At 48.5% G+C, this 8,437-nt stretch overlaps 1 long non-coding RNA gene across 1 annotated transcript; it reads left to right on the plus strand.

Annotated features, from left to right (window-relative positions):
- Nucleotides 1-5,667: 5,667 nt before the first annotated feature.
- Nucleotides 5,668-8,089, plus strand: LOC310754424. The gene is made up of 2 exons (XR_014543825.1): nt 5,668-6,233; nt 6,712-8,089. It is a non-coding gene; the product is annotated as an uncharacterized lncRNA (long non-coding RNA).
- Nucleotides 8,090-8,437: the final 348 nt, after the last annotated feature.

Below are 8,437 nucleotides of genomic sequence, written 5' to 3' on the forward strand. Positions count from 1 at the left end.
TTAAGGGGAAGTCCTATGCAGGTTTCCTCAGAACTAAGACTCACAGAATTCAATGGGGCTTACTCCCAGGTAAGTATAGGGTTGCAGCATGAATCACAGTACAAAAAAAAAGCCTCTTGTTACAGTGCCAGGAAATGGACTTAAGAAGGCAGGAAGGCTGCGAGGGGTGTGTGTGTGAAAATATGAAGAGACAAGTTTGAGGTGTGTCAGGAATGATCTTCAATTGCAAAGCAGGGCAAGCCAGTTCTTGCTTTTGAAACGATGCCCCAGACACACCCCTTAGCTGTCTCAACAGCAGCCAAACTGAACAGGAGGGGGCTTAAATGCAAGAGTGGCGGTGGTGGGGATACCCCAGTCAAATGGCTAAGCGTGAAAGATAAAGCAATTAGGCAGGGGGAAGTGGGATAGAGGCGAGAAGACTGGCCGTGGGAAAGCAGGGGATTTGGGGCTCAGTGGAAGGTTTCTGGAGAGTGGTGCAAAAGACTTAGGCAGGAAACTGCATTATACCTTGTCAGACCATGGGCCCAGGACTCAGTGTTGTCTATAAGGATCAGTCCCAGCTCTCCAGGGTTTCAGACCATGATTTTCCCCAGTCCTAGCTAGAAATGGCAAGGAACCTGGAACCTTTCGCATGGTGGGCGGCAGGCAGAAGCGATCTATGGAGCTACACTCTTTCCCCTAAGGGGAGAAAACATTTCCTGGCATGTAAGGCTCTAGGAAAGAAGCAAAGGCCAGCACTCCATGGTCACTTACACCTCTCCACATGGGGTTGGCAATACGTATGGGGAAAAGGACCACACTTGGCTTGCTCATGTGCCTTTCACGCCAGCCTAATTGCAGGAATCAGCAAGTGGAAATTTTCACATCCTGCACAACATTTCTCAGCTGCAAAAACCTGAACATCAAGTTGCTGTAGAACAGTTGCAGTGGTTGAAAAAATGGCCACACAAACTGCAGGCCAAGGGCTGATCTAGTCTCATATTGTAGACATCTCCTACAACATAGGAGATGGTCTCTTTTCTTTGGTTCCAGACCTCTCTGGAAAAATGCTTCCCCTCATGAGAACTGTTGACCTTCCTGACTGACTGAAGTCTCTACAACAGGCCTCCCTGACCTGGTGCCCAACTCCCATCCCTCTCTCTCAACCAGTATAGCCAGTGGTCAGGAATGATGGGAGTTGCATGTTGGAGGAAGTCTGCTCTACACCAGCCCAACCGATACCCTTTTTTTACTAATGCAAGAATCCTGCTTCTCTCCTGCCAAGGCTATGGGGTGTAGTCAGAGCAAAGTGAACCTGACAAATTTCTGGAGGTCCAGTGGGCAGAGCTGTGAAGAATCTGGAGTTCACTAGCTTTTTCAGACCCCAGTATTGGTGACCGGACAAATCATGGTTGTACTGGTCAGATGAGTAAGATACTAGCTGCTTGCTAACAGCAATGTCTACTGATCTCAGATAAGCAACAAATAGTTAAATGGCAAGCATCTATTAGTGGGCTCATATCCCACACAACATGATTCTGTGCATATTTTCTTGGGAGTTAGGCCCAAATAACAGAGGTAACTTGCAGGGAGACAGGTGGACATCAAGGGCGCGGGATTACAGTTCTTCCTCCCCGACTCCAAGCAGCAGCCGATGAAGCAGAGTGTATGTGTCGGGGGGGGGCGTTTCTCACAACTTAGATTTTCAGCAGCCCATTTCCAGGGAGTTGCGCTTTTGTCTCTCTGGCTATTGCTATTGGTGGAGGGCTAAGTAACAACATCAGTACCATGGTTATTTGGTGCATGGGCAAGGCGAAAAGAAGATCATGAGCTTCGTCTGCTATGAGCATTTCTGCAGGCAAGGCAACTCAGGGGTGGGACGTGAATTCCTGGTGTTTTCTTTTGCAGAGATTTACTACTGGGTGTGGAACAGACAGCTGCCAAGTGAGCATCTCCTCACATCAGGTGAGTGGGAACGAGAAAGCTGGGTTCACACCACACCCAGACGCTGCCATCGCTCTCAAAGCAGGCCAAGCAGCTTGGCCCTTGTCCCCGCCAATCATCAAGGGTTCCCAGGGCCGCCTTCCTTATTTGGGTGTGATGCAGAGGGAAGCTGCTTCAGCTGTTGAGGCTGGAGTATCAGCAGGCCATTTCTGCATAAGCAGAATACCTTGTAAAGAGGGCATTCCCTGCCCTATAAGCTTGGGAACAAACAGTACTCATGGTGCAAAAGCCTCTTTCAACATGGCCCAGTGGGAAATAGTTCAACTTTCCAAATCATCGCAGCAAACATAGATAAGCAGGGCTGGAGGTTAAGGGCCCTTCCAGATGCCATTGCTTTGCCACACTGAATGTGCAGCCCTTACCAAGGTGTTTGGGGAGGGTTCAGGTGTGTCTCCCCACCCGCAGCCCCTGAGAAGAGTGCATTCCATCTGCACTCAGGCTGCCATACAGGTGGGGAGATGCAGGTCCCCCACTCCATGCAACTGCAAGTTGAGTTTTAGACCTGGTGTAATGGACAGCAAAAGGGACGCAGGTGGCACTGTGGGTTAAACCACAGAGCCTAGGACTTGCCGATCAGAAGGTCGGCGGTTCGAATCCCCGCAACGGGGTGAGCTCCCGTTGCTCGGTCCCTGCTTCTGCCAACCTAGCAGTTCGAAAGCACGCCAAAGTGCAAGTAGATAAATAGGTACCGCTCCGGCGGGAAGGTAAACGGCGTTTCCGTGAGCTGCTCTGGTTCGCCAGAAACGGCTTAGTCCTGCTGGCCACATGACCCGGAAGCTGTACGCCAGCTCCCTCGGCCAATAAAGCAAGATGAGCGCTGCAACCCCAGAGTCGGCCACAACTGGACCTAAAGGTCAGGGGTCCCTTTACCCTTAATGGACAGCAACACTTGAGATGTGCCTAAAGCCCCACTGCGACAAGAGCTCAAGGCCCGCTTACCTCTGCCAGCACCATTTTGAAGAAGCAAAAAGACAACACATGAGAAGAGCATCTATGGCTCAGAACCAAGCCTTCCCCCCATCTTTCCCAGGAAAAAAGCAGCAGAACAGGCGTGACCTTTGCAAGGGAAGGCAACATGTGAAAGTTGAAGCCGAAATCCTTGGAGTCAGCAAACATTGCAGGTCGTGATTTATGAGTGGGCTTAAAACGTCAAGGGAAGGCTTGGTTGTGGGACCGTGTGGTGGCCTAAAATGTGCACCCTGGTGCAATGAAGGCTCATGGCAGGTACGTGGCACAGGAGCAGCCCGAGAAGCCTCTCCGAACCTGGGGACACCTGGCACCCGCTGATTGGTCAATCAAGCTACAGCCTGGCAAATGAAGGATCCGGGCCCCTCCCTCTGGGATTAGCACAGAGCTTTGCTTGGTCGTTTACAGGGTTCTGAAGTAACTACCCGCCCTGCCCCTCAGGGCACGGCGTGGAGAATCTTGCCGTGACTCAGAAAGCCTGGCAGCCGGCCATCGCCCTCCCCTTTCCCTGCCCACCCAAGCATTCTCTGCAAGAAGGACAAGCTGAGTCAGGAGCTTTGCTGTGACTCAGGGGGCCCCCGCCCTGCTTGCACAGCTAGAACGAACCAGCTCTGTTGCCCGTGGTCAGCAAGATAGGAAAGACAAGCAACGAAGTCTTGCCGTAGGCCAGGTGGGGGAAGCAGAAAATGAACCCCAAAAGCACAGCGAAGAGGGCTAAACAGCTGGCCAAATCTAGTCATTCGCTTCTGGGCATTTTGGGCTGTTGCTGTTGTTGTTTTCAGGCTCCCTGGGCCAAACATGTTCGCCTTGTCCTCACAGAAACTGGTATTTCCCCCCTCAGCTGCTCTCAACTCTGAGCTTGTGCGCATACCAAAAGAGTTACCCATTGTGAGCTCCATCTTAGAAGCTGCTCAGAATTCTGTCCCTGTCTCAGGTGGCACAGAGGAACTGGGGGTTCAAATTTCCTTCCTTCGGGGACTCCTTTCCCCACTGGTTTGTCTGCTCCTATATGTCTGCCATATGGACCATAAAGAAGGCTGATCGCCGAAGAATTGATGCTTTTGAATTCTGGTGCTGGAGGAGACTCTTGAGAGTCCCATGGACTGCAAGAAGATCAAACCTATCCATTCTGAAGGAAATCAGCCCTGAGTGCTCACTGGAAGGACAGATCCTGAAGCTGAGGCTCCAGTCCTTTGGCCATCTCATGAGAAGAGAAGACTCCCTAGAAAAGACCCTGATGTTGGGAAAGATGGAGGGCACAAGGAGAAGGGGACGACAGAGGACGAGATGGTTGAATAGTGTTCTCGAAGCTACCAGCATGAGTTTGACCAAACTGCGGGAGGCAGTGGAAGACAGGCGTGCCTGGCGTGCTCTGGTCCAGGGGGTCACGAAGAGTCGGACACGACTAAACGACTAAACAACAACAACAACATATGTCTGCCATGGATCCACTTTGACCACTTTCTACAGAGCATTTGGCCCCAGATGATTCAAGGAAGTGAAAAGCAAGCGAAGATAACACATTGTCCCTAGCCTATTTGACCTTGGAGGAAATTCCTTTCTGGGGCCTTTCATCACAGCCAGTAAAATTTCACCTGTTTTGTCTCTCCTGACTACTCAAGGCAGTCTTTCTGCAAGCCTGCCTTTTGCACATGGGCAGATGTCAGCTTGGCCCTATTTGGGATGGTTGGGTTGTTCTGGACTGAAATCCAAGATTAGAAAAGGGACTCGGTTTTGCAAACCTCTTTCATTCCAAACATACTTCTCAAGACAGGAAAATGGCATCTCCAAAAGAACCATATTTGCATTGTCGTTGTAAGTTCCAAATTCAGAGTAGCTTGCTAGTCTGATGCAAACCCGCAGGCAAATGCTGTCTGAAAATAATTATATGTACAAGATCCAAAGACCATTTCAAGTATATGGGTTCTCTTCTTCTTCCTCTTCTTTCAAATTTAACAAAATGAAATGAAAATAAATAATATATGAACCAAAAAACACCCCATCAGGGTACAATAACCATCCGTGCATTCACCTTATGTTAAACATATACATTAATATAACCCACCAAGTGTAAAAATAAGTATCCATATAAAACTGATGTATATATGAAATATTTTCAGATGTAGCCAGGGCAGTGAGGTCCTCATTGACTATTATGTGATAGATGATGGGTATTTATTCATCCAGGGTTGAAATATAAGCCTCTAAGCAACCATAAGGACTCACAAAGTCCACTTTTGTTGCCCTGCCATTAATCCCCATACTACAGGAAAATAATTTTAAAATACAGTGGTACCTCAGGTTACATATGCTTCAGGTTACATACGCTACAGGTTACAGACTCCGCTAACCCAGAAATATTACCTCGGGTTAAGAACTTTGCTTCAGGATGAGAACAGAAATTGGGCTCCGGCGGCGTGGCAGCAGCAGGAGGCCCCATTAGCTAAAGTGGTGCTTCAGGTTAAGAACAGTTTCAGGTTAAGTACGGACCTCCAGAACGAATTAAGTACTTAACCTGAGGTACCACTGTACATGAACATCTGCAGCTATCAAAATGCCTACATAAGCATTCAAATTCCATAGATGAGCATTCATGTTCTTGGCATGGTTTAGTCTTCACATATAACCATACCCTTTCAGATTTCGCATTCTGGGCCACTTACTTCTTTGTTCGATTGATTCAAAGCATTTTCATCCTGCCTGCCAGCCTAAAATAGGCCCCCAGAGCAGCTCGCAAATTAGTATGGTAAGACAGCCCCTGCCCAAAGGCTCACAATCTCTGTCCCACCTGACAGCATTTACTAATTTTAGAGAGAAAGTTCTCTCCTTGTGAACTCTGAGGTGATAATTATATGGCTGGCCCACCACTCAGCTACTAAAGAGAAGAAATATTCCGATGTGGCAATATTTCTGGAGCTTTCTGGCATACTGAAAGCCCCAAAGCCAGAGGATTTGTTGCAAACAGAGCAGACCACTGGACCATGAGGAACAGTTGGGTGAAGAGAGCACCCAAGGGAGCTGGTGATCTTCTCTGGCCTGGGTCCACAGGGTGTCTGTTGGAACCAAGGATTCTCCAACCCTAAGGCAAACATCTCCAAGAGGACTTTACAATGTCCATAACTTGGCTCTGCTTTCACAGCCTCTGTGCTTATACACTTTGTTCCTACCCCCTCTTTATTGCTAAGACAACTCCTTGTCTTGTCTTTACTCCTTCCTCTCTGGGGCTCCATTTGTTTATTTTCTGGGCACCACTGTATTTAGGCCTAGGCAGAACCCCGCAATCCGTATAGTAAAAGCTATGATTTTCCCAGTAGTGATGTATGGAAGTGAGAGCTGGACCATAAAGAAGGCTGATCGCTGAAGAATTGATGCTTTTGAATTCTGGTGCTGGAGGAGACTCTTGAGAGTCCCATGGACTGCAAGAAGATCAAACCTATCCATTCTGAAGGAAATCAGCCCTGAGTGCTCACTGGAAGGACAGATCCTGAAGCTGAGGCTCCAAGACTTTGGCCACCTCATGAGAAGAGAAGACTCCCTGGAAAAGACCCTGATGTTGGGAAAGATGGAGGGCATAAGGAGAAGGGGATGGCAGAGGACGAGATGGTTGGATAGTGTTCTTGAAGCTACCAACATGAGTTTGACCAAACTGCGGGAGGCAGTGAAAGACAGAAGTGCCTGGTGTGCTCTGGTCCATGGGGTCACGAAGAGTCGGACACGACTAAACGACTAAACAACAACAAGAACCCCCCAAATGCTTGCAAGCCAGCCAGCCAGGCAGCCAGCCACCGCCTGCCCTCCCCAGCTTCCCTTGCTGCTCAAACAGCCGCCGCCCAGTTCTAACAACAAAGCCCTATTCTTATTTTGAGAACTAATAATCGCCTGTTGGATTGCCTCCTCTCTCTGTTCAGGCCTGCTCAGGCAAAGGTGCCTCGCCCCACCTGGCTCAGGTGCCTGGAGGCCAGCCAAAAATGCTGAATTGTGCTGTGAAGGCAGCCTGTGTTTTCGAAAGCTCAGCAATAAAGGCACGACTCTCAAGGCTTTCCTCAGCCCAAATGGGTGGAGGACAAGGGAGTCCAAAGTCTGCCTTTCCATTCTGACACCTTTCCGTTCAGAACATGCCCAGTGATACCTTTCTGGGAGATAGCAGGTGACTTTCATTCATCTCTCTCTACCTGTCCATAGCTAACATTTAACCCCCTTGTTGTCTGTTTTTCTAGCCATCCACCAGGTTCTTCCTAGAAGCTCTGTGCTCACATCCACACCAGGCTTTTATTCAATCATGGCTTTCCCATAACGAATCCTGGGAATGGTGGTTTATTATGGGTGCTTAGAGTTGTTCGAAGATCCCTCACAGAGCTATAGTTCCCAGGAAACGAGAAAACCCAGGGAAATACTGTCAAGCTCTCCAAGGGTGTGAGGACACCGCTCACTCTCTGAGCAAATGTGGATAGGCTCAAGTTGCAGATCCTATGCTGCAAGTCAGTGGTCCAAAGAGGACATCTTACTGCTGGAAGTGTTGGACTTGCATCTGTGGTAAGCTAACGGCAGGAGAAGCAGTTCCATTCCAAGGCTGAACATTCTGGGAGTATTTTACAAAAGGAGACCTTCACAGTCCGTATATTAAAGCATGTTTCACACCATGCTTCAGAAACTGGTGTGAAAGGCAGGCTATCGCAGAGCAACACAGAGCAAGGCTTGGTTTTGTTTCCCTCAGCTCCACGGGAAGGTAGTCTGCATGGCCTAGGGACCTTCTTCTCCAAAGGACTTGCCCGTGTTGCCACTCAGCTCTTGGAGGGTGGCATAAAGCTCCCCTGAGCTGGCATGGGGGTCCCACACTTAGCATAGCTTCCACAAACATGGCTGTCTGATGCAGAACCCAAATAGGGCAATTCTTTGCTCCAACCCTCTGATTTAGGGTCAACTCTTAGATGTCTTATTGCACCATCCGGACACCAATTCCCGTTCCATTCTGCTCATTCAGTGTAGTGGGCCGAAGCCTGTGGAACTCCCTTCCAGTTGTGAGATTACATGGGCACCCTTCTTGCTGAAGATCAGGCACATGACTAAGACTTCATTGTTCCTGCAGGTATTTTTAAAGGAGTGTTCGGTTTCATGATTTTAAAAAATTATTTTATTGTCCCGTTTTCTGTGGATTGTTTCTTATCTATACTGCTTAGGAAAGCGAATAATTAAGTGGGATATAAATGTCTTTAAGAAGTCACTCATATTTCCCCCCTGCTCCATGCCAAGTCTGGCTTAGTTTCCACATCTCCACCCACCCAGTTCTCTTCCCATAGAATTCCCCAGCTAGCCATCTACCAAATTGGAAGGAGGACTTTTTAATAATAATTTTAAAAGAAACTGAGGGTACAGTAAATAAATGCTATTGGAAGGAGGGACTGGATCGTATGGTTGACTGATAACCAAGAGATTATCCCGCTTTTTTTGAGAGCTGCATTGTTAAGCAAATTAGTGTTAGATCAAACTT

Source organism: Podarcis filfolensis (genome assembly GCF_964270895.1).
Source record: "Podarcis filfolensis genome assembly, chromosome: 2".
NCBI lineage: Eukaryota > Metazoa > Chordata > Lepidosauria > Squamata > Lacertidae > Podarcis > Podarcis filfolensis.